Raw genomic sequence first — 15,332 nt, forward strand, 5'->3', positions numbered from 1 at the left:
GAGAATTACCATTTCACTTTAGCATGAAAGATTTTATTGCCCACTCAGAGCAGTCTTTGTCCAAGAAAATAACCAGACATTTTGGCTGGCTGGAGTCTGGCATCAGCCTAAGAAAGCCCTCTCACCATTGACCATTAATCCAGAAGCATGTCCTTGCTAGGCAGGGTGCTTAATTCTCCCTCCCCTGGGGAGGCGTACTCTGAAGTGCATTCCACTGTCTAGCAGGCGAGATGGAGAAAGCCACAGTAAATAATAGGCAATTCCTAAACTGGTCAGCAGTGCTAGGAATTAAATCTTAGCCTGTCATTTGCAGCAGGCTTTATGCTGCACTCCAGCCTTATACTCTGTGGTACTCCAAAGGCAGCTGAACCTGCTGGGGTTGAATTTCTGCCTTCTTGTAACACCAAGAGTTCTAATGTGCTGCCTGGAAATATTTCCCATCAAGTTTTTCTAATTCAAGCAATAGACATTGTCCTTATGGTGTGAAGCTAATGCTGTTGTATTACTGAGCTCACACAGAGGAGGGAGGATGGTGTGGGGGAAGAGCAAAGGCGGTATAAAGCTTCCCAATGAGTTACCCCAATCTGAAAGCTGCTCTGTGTTGGTAGGGCCCCCTGCTGTAAATTAGAGCAGCCCTCAGTCTGCTGTAACTTCCTCTGGCTGCTAACAATCTGAAGGAGCTGGAACCACAGGCAGGGACTGATGTAGGCATTTCCTGACCATGTCCCCTTTACTCTGGCAACACCCACTGCACCAACTCTAAATAAGGGTATGTCTACACTATGGGATTATTTCGATTTTACATAAACCGGTTTTGTAAAACAGATTGTATAAAGTCGAGTGCATGCGGCCACACTAAGCACATTAATTCGGTGGTTTGCGTCCATGGTCCGAGGCTAGCATCGATTTCTGGAGCGTTGCACTGTGGGTAGCTATCCCGTAGCTATCCCATAGTTCCCGCAGTCTCCCCCGCCCATTAGAATTCTAGGTTGAGACCTCAATGCATGATGGTGCAAAAACAGTGTCGTGGGTGATTCTGGGTAAATGTTGTCACTCATTCCTTCCTCCGTGAAAGCAACGGCAGACAATCATTTTGCACCCTTTTTCCCTGGATTGCCCTGGCAGATGCCATAGCATGGCAACCATGGAGCCTGTTTTGCCTTTTGTCACTGTCACTGTATGTGTACTGGATGCCGCTGAGAGAGGCGGTACTGCAGTGCTACAGAGCAGCATTCATTTGCCTTTGCAAGATAGCAGAGACGGTTATCAGTTGTTCTGTACCGTCTGCTGCTGTCATGGGTGCTCCTGGCTGAGGTCGGCCAGGGGCACAAAGACAAAAATGGGAATGACTCCCCAGATCATTCCCTCCTTTATGTTGTATCTAAAAATAGAGTCAGTCCTGCCTAGAATATGGGGCAAGTGTGCTAGACAACCAATGTACCAGAGAGCACAGCCGCTCCATGTCAGATCCCGCAGAAATGATGAGCTGCATGCCATTCTAGGGGGTGCCCCTGCAACAACCCCACCCGTTGCTTCCCTGCTCCCCCAACCCTCCTGGGCTACCGTTGCAGTGTCCCCCCATTTGTGTGATGAAGTAATAAAGAATGCAGAAATAAGAAACACTGACTTTTTAGCGAGATAAAATGAGGGGGAAGCAGCCTCCAGCTGCTATGATAGTCCAGGCAGGACATTAAAGGGTGGGGGGGAGAGGAGTCCAGCAGCCCACTGCTATGATAGTCCAGGCAGTACAGAATCTTTTCTTTAGACATGAAGGGGGGGGGGCTGATGGAGCTCAGCCCCCAGTTGCTATGATGAAGACGGTTACCAGCCATTCTGTACCATCTACTGGGAATGACCGGGAGTCATTCCTATTTTTACCCAGGCGCCCCCGGCCGACCTCATCTGAGGCCAGCCAGGTGCACTCACGGGCTGATGATGACGATGGATAGCAGTCATATTGTACCATCTGCCACCGGGGAGGGGAGGGGAGAGGATGCTGCTGTTCACTGCCGCAGCATCACGTCTACCAGAAGCATTCAGTAGACATAGGGTGACATTGGAAAAAGTCAAGAAATGATTTTTTCCCTTTTCTTTCACGGGAGGGGGGGGGTGTAAATTGACGAGCTATACCCTGAACCACCCCGGACAATGTGTTTGACCATACAGGCATTTGGAGCTCCGCCAAGAATGCAAATGCTTTTCGGAGACTGCAGGGACTGTGGGATAGCTGGAGTCCTCATTACCCCCTCCCTCCCTCCATGAGCGTCCATTTGATTCTTTGGCTTTCCGTTACGCTTGTCACGCAGCACTGTGCTTAGTCCCTGCTGTGGCCTCTGTCTGGAGATTTTTTCAAATGCTTTGGCATTTCGTCTTCTGTAACGGAGCTGTGATAGAACAGATTTGCCTCCCCATACAGCGATCAGATCCAGTATCTCCCGTATGGTCCATGCTGGAGCTCTTTTTGGATTTGGGACTGCATCGCCACCCATGCTGATCAGAGCTCCATGCTGGGCAAACAAGAAATGAAATTCAAAAGTTCGCGGGGCTTTTCCTGTCTACCTGGCCAGTGCATCCGAGTTCAGATTGCTGTCCAGAGCAGTCACAATGGTGCACTGTGGGATACCACCCGGAGGCCAATACCGTCAATTTGCAGCCACACTAACCCTAATCCGATATGGTAATACCGATTTCAGCGCTACTCCCCTTGTCGGGGAGGAGTATAGAAACCGGTTTAAAGAGCCCTTTATATCGATATAAAGGGCCTCGTTGTGTGGACGGGTGCAGCATTAAATCGGTTTAATGCTGCTAAAATCGGTTTAAATGCATAGTGTAGACAAGGCCTAAGAGGCAATAGTATCCTATACACTATCTCTACAGCAGTAGAGAATTCCTCATGCACTGGGGTGATCCATCTGGGGCCAGAGACAATAGGTCTCCAGCTAGAATAAGCAAGTGATGTGGTATAAAGGATCTGGTCCACCAAACAGTATATCCAAGCTACTGCTAGCATCAGTCCTTCATTCCAGTTCACCTTAACAAATAACACTTACTCTGTACATATTGAAAACGATACCAAGTAGAAATTTAAAATATGCTTCTGCTTGATTATAAATGCTGATCATTTCTGCTGCAGTAAAATCCTTTAGAGTGATATTAAATCATAGCATTTGAAGAGCAACTGGGGGAGGAGGAGAGAAAACTATCATCTCTACAAATTTGCATAGCTCACTTCAAAAGTAAAATTGATAAAGTAATAGGTATGTCATATATTTGCAATATTTAGCATTTCTAAGGGCCCAAATCCTATTTCCTTTACTTGTATCTATTTGGGTACATGAATCTGAAGTCAATGGGAGTTTTGACCGAGTAAAGACTAAGAAAGGACTGCAGAAGGTGCCTAGCTTGAGTAGTCCCATTTTCTTCTCACTGTGTTATAAAACCTGCACAGTCAGGACACCTTATATTCAAAACACTCTGTCTTTGAGTGTTCATATTATTTTCATCTGTCACTACAACCTCTGATGGATAGTTCTGTGAAGTTGTGCCAAAACAACTTATTTGAGAAAACACTATGATGAATAAAACCCTCAGTATCGTATTATTATTATGTACATTTTCATTTCTCTATGCAGAACTAACTTCTCTCATGCTGAGAAGTCTTTTTTTTTCTCTAGCTTGTTCACCTTTCCTAACTTTTTTAACCTACTTCCAAAAATCTCTCTTGCTTGAGGAAGAGGGTATAGCTTTAGCTTATCTGCTTTTTCTGTGTGTTACGGAAAGAAAAAGTTGACAGCTGTGGTCTGCTCCCAGTCCAGTGCTAAATGATCACAAGGTCAAATATAACACAAGACCATGTTGTGCTTGGCCTCTTTGCCTACTCCATTAATCTCCAACATAATGGCAGCACTTATCCCCAGGTAGTAGGTAAAGAGTTCTGTTCTGTGCCCCAGTGATACCAAGGTTCTAATGACTGGAGAGCCATAAAATGGCTTTTAATGGTACTTAGTGCCAGAAAACATAGAAGCTGTTGTGCTGCCTTTATAATCACAGTTGCAAAGGTCTCAGTTACAAAGATAAAAGCTGTCGAATCAATGCAAAATGTATAATTAATACGTGGAGACAAAGTAAATACTTAAAGGTACATGCACTCTTCAAAACTAATGATACATTTGAATATGGGTTGTCAGGTTTAAGGTACTGTACCAAGGTAACGCACAGGGCTTCCTTAACCCCTGGGCTGCCATAGTCATTATGGATGCCCTCTGTGAAATCTTCCCCAAAACCCACCATCCCTGATCTGCCTGCTAAGACAGACAAATACAACCTTTTGCTAGTAGCTTTGCTGCAAACTGGGGTGGGGAGAAATAGCAGACAAAACACCATTGATGTAAAAGCACGTTTTGATCTTCATGTAATTATTGGCTGAATTTCTGGCTTGTGTTATGTTTGCAGATTTATTTTCACAGTAGAGGGTGGGTGATACCTTGTCCTTTCTTGTGGAACTTGCATAAGGGGCAGATAGTAATTGCCATGCTTATGGTTGTTGGTCCATCTTGTTGGTGCAAAGCAGAACGACTTTAGGTGGGCTGGGGACACACGCTGTTGGACAGACTTAGCTTCTACAGTGAAAAAGTGCAGTGTGCAGCCTGGTTAACATGTGCTGTTGACTACAGAACTTGTGCTGATTAGACAGTGGGGTGATGGAGAACCTAATCATATCCTTTATGGTCATTGGGGTCAGCTGGTAGCTGAGGAGCTTTGTTGAGGTGCTCCTCAGTGCTGTACTGCTGATTGGCAGCATTTGGGGGAGGGAGGGGAGAAGCTTCCTATTTCTTCTCTCAGACCCCCAGGGCAGGATTTGGCTGTTTCTATGAATGTATATGTTGTATCATGGTAGCCCCAGTCAGGGATTAGGGCCCCACTGTGCCAGTTACTGAAAGACACATAACAGAGACCTAGCCAGCCCCAAAGAGCTTAGCTTTCAGATCCTGTCTATGATTCCATGATAATTATGCTTATTAAAATGTAACAGTAGATTGTTACTATGTACATTGATTGGAAAAGAATAAAATTAAATACATATTTTGAGTAAATCACTTCAAATAGAAGGTTGAAATTTGTACTCGCAACTTCAGGGTTAATTACTAGAATCTCTTTGGAACATAAATTTGATTTACTTTTCATATTTCTTTCCTCTATGCTGCTTTCCATTAGTGCTCACTGGGGAGTACCCTGCTGTGGTGTCTAAACAAGACCTCCTCCCCATCCCATCCACAATTTCCTCTTCTGTGCAATTACCGTTCATCTTTGGTCTGTGTCATCACAATTGTTGCCGGGTAACAGATTATGATCACTGCCATTATGATGATGTCACTGCTCTGATAGGCAGCAGGGGGAGGAGCTGGTAAAGAAAGCTTTTGTCTGTACAACAAATAGATGAAAAACAGTGTTCTATGTGAAAGAGAAAAAATACAGACAAAAATATTAGGTTTGAATACGTGGCTCATCAGTGTTTGTAAAGCTTCTCAGTTGGAGCCTAGATTATAGTCAGAGCACTTAAAAAATATCATCCTTGTTTTACTTTAAATAATCTTAGGAGGTGAATGAAAGGAATGGAACCTAACCAGAGGCACTGCTAGCAAGTAAGCTACACTCACTCCTTTTCTTAAAGAAAACAAAACCTAATTGTTCATTTTTCTAAAATCCCAGGTCCAAAATCACTGGTTCTGGGCCCCTTTGACATGCTTTAGTGAGAACTACATTCAAAACGAGGGCAAGAAGTGAAAGGCCTGCACTGGCACAGGAACAATTGCACTATCTCAACTATTGTAGCTCACAATTAGTATTAATAAGGCAACATGGGGTGAAGGGAGGGGCAGAGTTCCTGTGCACTCTTTTCTCCTCAGTGGTCACTCTGGTCGGGCACTGCCAGTTAAAATTAACCTTGCACACCTAGGTAACAAATGTCTGGATCCTTAGATTGAAAGTAACGCTGTGATCTGCCTGGAGGGGGTGGTGGCTGCAGCAGGAAAGCTCAGGGCATTTCTTGTTGAAAGTTGTAGCTCTGGTGCATTTCTAAATGTGGGAATGTGCAGACTTCTCCCTATCTTTCCCTGTTGCTGACACCTTTTCATGGTATCATCGCAAAGAATGGAGCAGCAGGTCTGTCTCTCCAACTACAATGCAATCAAATGATTGAAAATCTGGGCAGGCACATGAACATAAATGTGCAGGCTAGTTTCTTAAGTATTTAAAGTGAACAAAAGCTCAATGAGGATCATGAATGTGTCACCCTCTTACAGAAAGGGGACTTAAGGTGTGAAAGCAGCAGCAGCAGCATGGAATGCTATGTAAATCTGATTTGGGGAATAACTCTGCCGTGTGGTTTGGACTCTTTCTTTAGAATGTTGCTGGATTTCTATATTTGCCTCTACTTTGTTGTTCACAGAGATGGGCCTGAACCAAAGTGCGAGATCCAAACACTTTTTCCCTCCCACTCCTTCCCACCCCACAAACTTCAGGGGTATTTGGTTCAGTGCAGCTTTGTGTTCTAAAACCCATTGCTCGTGTGAACTCAGTATTCCAATAATAACACTTTAATAGCCCAAATTAGTACTTAGATTCTTGTATGCTTATTTTACATATGTATGGTGTGCAGGGCTTGGATGTCTTATTAAGGTGCTAATGTTTGAAAAATGGCAGCTATATTTTGTCATTCACTGCAACAGAGGAAAACAAAATGGTCTTTTTTATTTCCCTAAGTTATGCAAGGCAAATAGGCAAAGTCAATAACTCTGTGACAAGCCTGGCACCCAAAGCCTTGCTTCCTTGAGTAAAGTCGTATCCATTGAGGGCAGTGCTGGGGCTGGATGGAAGGCTAGCTCCTGGGTAAACCAGTTGTATGAAGTCAGAACAGAAGATTCATGTATTCAGTTTACTTCAGTTTGTGAAGTTGAATGGCAAAGCAAAAGAGAACAGCTAGTTCCAGTTACAAGAATACATACTGCAAGCCTCCATTTCAGTAACTAGATTTGTTTTACTAATGTTATCGATTTTGCTTCATGGTAATTGTAATGTGAAAATCCATGCAAAAATCTGTGTCTTTATTTCCCCATGCTTTGGTAAAAGTGATTTGATGTTTTGTACCTTGCCTTTTAAAACAGAATCCTGTAGCACCCAACTGATGGGCATGGAAGCAGACAATGCATAGCTATACTGAAAACATACAGCTAGTAGACTGAATGAGATGTCACCTGAAGAAGAGCTCAGTGTAAACTTGACAGCTGAGCTCTTTCACCAACTGAAGTTAGTCCAGAAAAGATATTATCTTACCCACCTTGGCTGACCGTGTGATCAAGGCAGGAAATGTAAATTCTAATTACTGCATTTCTATCACAATGAAGAACCATCTGTGGTACAAACTTTGTGATCTATGATAGCTAAGAAGGGGGATTATTCATTAACTTGTGGTAACACTTAAGTTCAAGCAAAATCTGTGATAGAAAAAAAAATAACCTACATCCAAGAATTTGTACTTTGCAGAGGGGATAAAACAACAAATGAAATGCTGAAATGAGGATAATAGCCCCTGAAAGCTTACTGGGATTGTTACTATTGACTGAACTGTGCTATTATCTACCAGCAGAATTTGTTCTTAATGTATTCCTCGTGACTTGTTTAATTCCATTGAAGCATCTTAGTTGTAGGTTTAGAAATTCAATGCAACCACACCATTCCAACTGTTTACATGCTCCTAGGAGTCAAATACTTCTTGAAGCAGAAGATGTTTGCTGGGGGGGGGAGGCTAAATCCCATTCACTGGGATCCCAAGAAACCTAGTTATTTTTTAGAATTTGCTAATTTTTTAGCATTTTAATTTCACATTTTTAATACACATTTTATTTCTCTGAAAAAACACCCTCCTCCCAGTGCTAGATGTAATCTTGTAACCTAATGTTATTTTTATTCTGTTTTTCTTTTTAACCAGAAGCTTTAGGCATAAAATAAAGACAAACTTGAAATTTTGCAGTGAGTGGCAAAAGAAAAAAAATAAAAACTATTGCTCTCCATAACATGCTGTACCTTTTAGCCAGGAGCCTTGAGGTCTAGACAAGGGAGACTATTTGCAAAACAAATTGCAACTGCAGATCTCAGACTTAATAAAGTGGTAGCCTTGAGGTCATTTTTTGAGGATGGAGACAGAAAGGAATGCAAACTAGTGATAGGGACACAACCTCTTCTCCATGTCAAAGGAATGCAGTTAGTGCTTATTACAAAATGTCAAGACAATTGCTTAGTGCTCTGCTTGCTGTAAAACCATTCTACAAGCATTTCGTGTTAGCGGTGATCTCTTTCAGAGACAGTGACACTGGTTTGCTCTACTCTGGTAACTTGTTGCTGTACTTTAGGTTAAGTCAGGGTTTCTCAAACAGAGGTCGCCGCTTGTGTAAGGAAAGCCCCTGGCGGGCCGGGCCAGTGTGTTTACCTGCCCCGTCCACAGGTCTGTCCACAGGTCCGTCCACTTGCTGCCCATCTCTGCGGGGCCCTGATGGCTGCTTACCACACCTCCCCACTAGCTGCCCATGTCAAGATGTCTTCAGGCCCCGCCCCGCCTGCCACTTAACACAGCTCTCAGTGATTTCAGTTGTTAATAGGAGAGCCTCACTGCTGATGCACACGGGGTGGTCTCTTGCATCAGAACCACTGTCCCAAAGCAGGCTTAATACTTAGACCTAGGTATCAGTAATTTCAGCTCTGCAGCTTTTAATAAGACTCTCAATTGAGTCTAAATTAGCTCTCTTATTACACAATGGAGAGAGACAGGGTCAAATAGTATTTGGGGCCCTTAGGCAAGACCACAACACCAGGTACCAGTATCTGTCCCCACCTTCTGCCAACTCACTGGTCTTTGGAACCCATGTCCCCTGCCTAGCGAGTGCTGTTTAGTTGAGGATGAGTCCCTCGATGAAGAAATGCCAAGCACTGTTCTGCTGCCCTTGATTCGCACAATAAACATAACAACCCTTTACTCCTGCCCCAATAACAAGGAGACTGGGGATTCCACACCAGCCAAAAGTGACCAGTTGGGCAAGCAACCCATCGTGCTGAGCAGGGTGGGTGTGCCCATGCAAATGAGATCAGCTCCTGAAGTCCTGTTCCACAGCTCACCACTAGATGTCAGGGGAGAGCTCATTCAGACTCTGCTTACAATTGTTATGTAAAGTAGTAATATGCATTAATACTGTTATTGGGAGATGAAGGGATACCATTACAGACCTGGTTGAAAATTCTAGACTGCAATTAGTGGCTTGTTTTGAGGTTGAATTTAATTAGAAATCTCACAGAATGATACAATGATTCTTAAATTCCCATCAGTTATCAACACTTAATACATGGCCTATCTTTGATTTTATTTTTGATTCCAACACAAACAAGAGTGCCTGTCCCAAGCTAGCAGTTCCCTTGATATATAATTAAATGCAATCCAACAAAGACACAGAGAGTGGTAGCAAACCAACAACCATACTCCCTTACAAAGGTGCCAGTGAGAAAACCATAATCACCTGCAAACAAAACCTCTATTTTTTCCCCCAGACAAACACTTCCACCCCAAATGCTTGACCCTATAGGCTTTATAGCAGGCCTAAAGTTCAACACAACTGGCAAAGTGGATTCCAAAGACAGATTCATTTCAGATGTTGTTTACAATATGCAAAGGGAACAATTTTAACTCCAATATTCCTTAAAAAAAGGAAAACATCTGCTATAGCATGTACAGAAAAATGGTGTTTGCTACTGCTACCTAGTGAAGATACAGGAAGTGGAAATTGACCTAATACCTGTCTTGCAGGAGTGTTGTGGTGCTTAATTAATATCTATATAGTGTCCTAGGGTCATGGTGCTTTGAGATCTTTGGCTGATAAGCACTGATGTGCAGATGTTAAAAAGCATGCAGAATTCGAGTGGTTTGGATTGGTGGCACATCGTTATTCCACTCCTCGGTATTTTTAAAGACATTACATCATTTAATTGCAAATTGTTAATTTACCTTATACAATGCAGAAGTTCCACAGGGGTGTGGTGGCAGTTACAGTCTACTTTCTAAATACATCCTACTTTCTAAATACATCCTGAGCCATAACTGAGCTGGAGCATTGCATCCAGGTTCATGTGTAGAGTTGACCCTCTACGGGTGAGTCCCCCATTAGTATGGAAGGGGAAGTGCTTTCTCCACAGCAGTGCTTCCTAACCCCCTTCCGTCCATGGGTTGTGGATGCCCCTTCATTGGGACACTGCAAAGTTGGAGTCCTTTATGGCAGGGCTAGAGCGGAACTGGGAGACTGATAGCTTTACGTGGTGTCATCCCCTGCAGGCTGGTTGGAAATCTAAGAGGAAGTTAATATTGTCTGCATCTCCGTAAACCTCCCTCTGGATCACCTCCGTGAATGCTCCTAAGCAGTTCCATGGGGACACATCTGATGGCAGCACATTTCCAGCAGCAGCTTTGATGCTAAATTAAAAGGGGACCTGAAAGATGGGAAATTATCTATTCAGTTGGTTCTTAACAATGGACTCTCATGATCTATGGAGTTTGGGATGCCATTTATTTATAGCTGCGACTTCACCTGCTTCTGTAAGAAAGGACTAGGGATCAGTGATCTCCCTCGCCAAACCTTCATCCATTTCTGGAACTCAACCATTTTATAGTGCTGCTCTATAGGTTTCTTTTGGATACTAGTTTCTAGCTAGGACTTCTGTCAGAAATGCTCAACACTATTAGTGATGCTGTCACAGCATTTGTGTCTGGAACAATGAGCAGATGTCTAGGACATCTCTCCAAACAGCCTCTGTTTTTAAGATTTGCAGCATCAAAGTTTAACTTGGCTAATGTTGCATTTTGCCTCATGTCAGAGGCCAGGTGACAAATTGTCTCCTGGAGGCCTTTTGCTTGTTGTGGTGAATTTGTTGCTTTAGTGACATAACCCTGGTGAATGGCAAAGCTTTATCTGGTGATTTGCAGGTGGCTATTCAATGATATACAATAGGTTTACCCATTTCTGATGTGATCCTTTTAAGGCTTCACACTAGCTGATAGCAACATTAGGGCACGGATAGTCTCCTATTTATACAGTATGGAGAACAGTGAGATCTCTATGTACCACTGGAATACAAATAAAGAAAGCGGCTCCACTAGCAATATTTGCTCAGCCATGTTGCACTTGCTGTTTGTTTTATAGTACATGTTAAATAAGCAATTAGTAAATAATTATATTTATCATAAAATATGTCATTAAACATATAACAACATGGCTGAGTTAATGTAGCTTTGATCGGTTTAGCTTTTGCATTTCCATATTTTGATGACTAGGAAACCTTATTATTGTTCATCTTAAAAACTTATCATATATAAAATGGGCCTGATCTCCCCAATCTAGGTTGGTAACAATTTGAGATGTTAGTGAGCTTTCATTCTTTCCAAACTTCTACGTTAGCAGTCTACTGTAGTCTTTTTGTGTGTTTAACCAAAATCACTATATAGAAATAAATTGTAGCTCAAAATTTCATTTAGCAATTAGCATTTTCTAATGTTATTTTCTAACTGCAGGAGCCATGCAGTCAGCCTGTCTGACTTGCTGTGACAATTTTCAAGACTAATGAAGTCAATTACAGTGTCAGTGTAAAATATATTTGAAGTAAGGGTCTATAGATTCTATATGAAAGTTGGTAAGCATTGATTAGATTTTGGCATTTCTTTCTACCTTAACTTCCCTTATGCATTTATTCTCTGGACCCAGGGATTCAGTTCTGTGTCTGACTGCTGGGAAACTCCCATGGAAACACACTAAAGCTTGCTTAAGCGCACCGTTACATGGCAAAGTCATAGGAATTTTTATGTTAATTTATATAGATGAACAATAGAATGTCAACAGCTGGTGCAAATTGAATAAAGGACCTAATGCAGTGTTGACATTATAAATGATGATAATAAGAATAATTAATAATAACCCTTTGCTAATAAGGTGGGGAGAAGGGTGGATAGATTTCAATCCACTTAACAGGATGAATCCTGTGGCATAGTAATTGTTTATACTATGGAAACATGTTGCACATAGAAAAATAAATTACAACAGAGAACATTTTAAAGTTAACAAATAACATACAGATTCCGATCAGATCAGGGAAATGGGATAACAAGCTCCCAAAGTGTTCCAGAGTGAGAGTTTTGAAACATCAATATGACCTACAATGATGTTACAAATGCATTTGCATTCTGATTTCTGCTACCACTAATGCTGGCAACCTTCACTCACTTATCAAGTGTTCTGTGTTCCCTTTTGTTCAGACGTAGAAAAGCCTCAAATGCAGTGGATATGGAATGGAGAGCAGAGCCAGTATTTAAATCCATCATAATTCTACCACAATTTTATTCTGGGTAACTATGGGGTTTCAAGGGTGCAGGAAGGGACAGGGCTAAGTAGAAGCTGTTGTACACATGCTCACTTCAGAGCCCTGTGGATATCCAAGTGTTAAAACCAGATGGTGTAGGTGTCCATTTCAAGCTTGATCTGAGACCTATTGAAGTCATTGGTATTCTGTCCACTGTGTTCGTCGCTCCAGGCCAATGGGGGCTGTGGGAAGCAGTGCTGGCCGCCCTTCCCACAGCTCCCATTGGCCTGGAGCAGTGAACCGCGGCCAGTGGGAGCCACGATCAGCTGGACCTGCAGACGCGGCAGGTAAACAAACCGGCACGGCCCTCCAGGGGCTTTCCCTGAACAAGCAGCAGACTGGCTTTGAGACCCACTGGTCTAGATAATACGTAGTACTGCCATGAGTGCAGGGGACTGGACTAGAAGATCTCTCAAGGTCCTTTCCAGTCCTACAATTCTATGGCTTAGGCAGGCTTAACTGCGTTTCTCCGGGGGTAAGAATTTTTCACATCCCTAAGGGACATAGGTTGACCTAACTAAGTTTGTGAAGACCAGACCTTAGATACCACTGTATAGTAACCCTGGGAAATACTGACTTGTGAATTATTGACCAATGTAGCTTATTCCACTTACAGAGGCTGCACCTCAAAATCCTCACTCTCACTCAGTTGTAGCTCTCAGCACTGGAATACTACCCTGCCAACAAATAGTGGGGAAAGCTGAGGAATTTGATGCCAAATAGGAATCATTGTGTCTAGGTGATGGAGAGAGCAGCATCTAGTCTAGTATTGGAGAAAAGATTACTAATCAGGATGGACATTCTCATTCTTGGTATTTTTCTGTGATAGGCTTTAACTAATCTTAAATCCCATCTTCTTTGTCCCTTCTCTTCCCCTGAAAAGGCATATGTATTGAATTAAAATACCTTTATGCCAGGTATGGACACTAAAGTACATTTGCCACTGCTTATCCAAAATGTTGATGGCTACCAAAGGTTCTCTGGGAGGAGACACTCCTCCCCGCCCCCAGAAAAAGAAAGCCACCACACATACTGCAGGGAAAAATCCTGCACAGCAAGGGGTTAGACTGGCATTTTCCATTGCCAGTTCCTATGATTCTACATGCATTTTTACACTCCTTTTAATCATCAGTACCTCATCCTACTGCGATGGGAAATGCTTAACATTGAATATAAATCTGATAAAATGACAGGCAGTCATTTTTAATAAAGATTTTGGTATCTAATATCACATTGGAACTTACATCAGTCAAAAATGTTTATAGGTACCAAATACCCTTCCTAGAGTTACAGGTCCGGGTACCTGATTAATGTGTGTATGTGTGTGTGTTATGTTTTCAGGTTCCTAGTTAAACGCTGTAGTACATCATGTCAACTCTTATTAGCTCAGCATATTTTTCTTCCTCCTCCTGTTTATGATAATTAGCAGGATCTGACAGGTGAATACAGAAACCATTTTTCTCTAATAAAAAGATGCCTCTGTCTCTCATTTGTGATGAAGAAATGTGATGAAGTAATATGCACTGTTTATATATGAGTAAGCAAAATTGCCCAGTTATGGAGGATAACTATATACTGTATATTCTGCGCCCTTTCTGAGTTCTCCTCACATCCCTCCTCTGTCTTTTCTTTTTCTTCCTTAGGATATTTCTGCTCAGAATGACGGAGAAGAGTAGACATACTAATAAAAATGTTTACCCCTGCAGTCCATATTTTTAATCATTGCAAGTCATAAAACATGAAGAGTCATAAAAGTGGACATGCTACAAGAGGGCTATGTTAAAGTAACATTAAGGTAGAGGCAAATTATTAAAAAGCCAAGGTTTTTTAAGACTACTGGGGCTATCTTCAGGGTAGTCTTAAACTCACCATTTTGTGTCAAAACACTTGAAATGTATTACATGGAGGCTGAACAACTGATGAGCCAAAGTTGTCCCTTGATACCTCTGTTTTGTACCACTCTGGAAGCAAAGAGACTTAACATAAACTAATTGACCATGTAATGATTCTCCTGGTATAAGGGGATCCTCCAGTAGCATCACCTTCCCCAGGCAGTCCCCACGGTAGAATGCACAATGAGGGGAGAAAGTGTAGTTGGATCACTGCTACATGTATGCAATTCCTGGTTGTTGCATCAGCATTTTGAGAGCTATTGCAGCTGGCTGTAGGGTACAGCAGCCCATCAGAGAAAAGGTAGCAGATAGATAGCTTTGTTCCCACCCCGCATTCAGGGACTGTGCTCTCTGTTTATGGTACTGGTACAAATATTATATTTTAAATCAATTTGCATTTAAAGATCAACAAGCAAGGGAATAATGCTAAGTTTGGATTTATGGGAGACGTGACACTGACATGAATATAAGGAGGGACCAGTGAAAAATGATCACAACGTCTCTGGACTTAGAACTAAATTGAAAGAAATAGTATGGGTTACCTTACCAGTACTGTAGGGCAATGCAGGTAATCTCTATTTAAGAGCCTTTTCTCTTGAACCTCGGGCTAAGAATACCGTGAATTGCTTTCCTGATCATCTCTGCACTGTTTGGATCCAGGGGTACTCTTACCCAGATATCGTTTTTGGCTGGAACAGCCTAATACAGAATGTGGGAGAAGGGAGTTAAATGTGGAAATAATGTATTTTTGGAGGCCCCCCAGAAATGAAATGTAAAAGGAAATAAGAGTCTAGAGTTTAGCGTTACTAACAAATGTACACAAGCGCTGCAGATCTGAATGGTTTTTTTAACCTCATTGTTCACAAAGTGGTAGACAGAATCCTGGAAACGTAGGAGGGTGGTGGTGGAGTGTTGAAAGGTTAAAAGGCTTTACTATTGCACTGAAGAAAATATTAAAGCAATGTGATTTATTAAAAATTGAGAAACTGCAGG

The 15,332-nt window shown here is 42.3% G+C and overlaps 1 long non-coding RNA gene across 3 annotated transcripts; it reads left to right on the top strand.

Annotated features, from left to right (window-relative positions):
* Positions 1 to 5,391: 5,391 nt before the first annotated feature.
* LOC120371683 lies at positions 5,392 to 14,151 on the top strand. 3 transcript variants are annotated; one of them, XR_005584517.1, is made up of 3 exons: positions 5,392 to 5,642; positions 7,164 to 7,367; positions 14,091 to 14,151. It is a non-coding gene; the product is annotated as an uncharacterized LOC120371683 (long non-coding RNA). The 3 variants fall into 3 exon arrangements; XR_005584518.1 differs by lacking the exon at positions 14,091 to 14,151 and adding an exon at positions 11,606 to 11,725; XR_005584519.1 differs by lacking the exon at positions 14,091 to 14,151 and adding an exon at positions 10,373 to 10,519.
* The last annotated feature ends 1,181 nt before the right edge of the window (positions 14,152 to 15,332 follow it).

The sequence above is a fragment of the Mauremys reevesii genome, linkage group 9 (assembly GCF_016161935.1).
Source record: "Mauremys reevesii isolate NIE-2019 linkage group 9, ASM1616193v1, whole genome shotgun sequence".
Taxonomy (NCBI): Eukaryota; Metazoa; Chordata; order Testudines; family Geoemydidae; genus Mauremys; species Mauremys reevesii.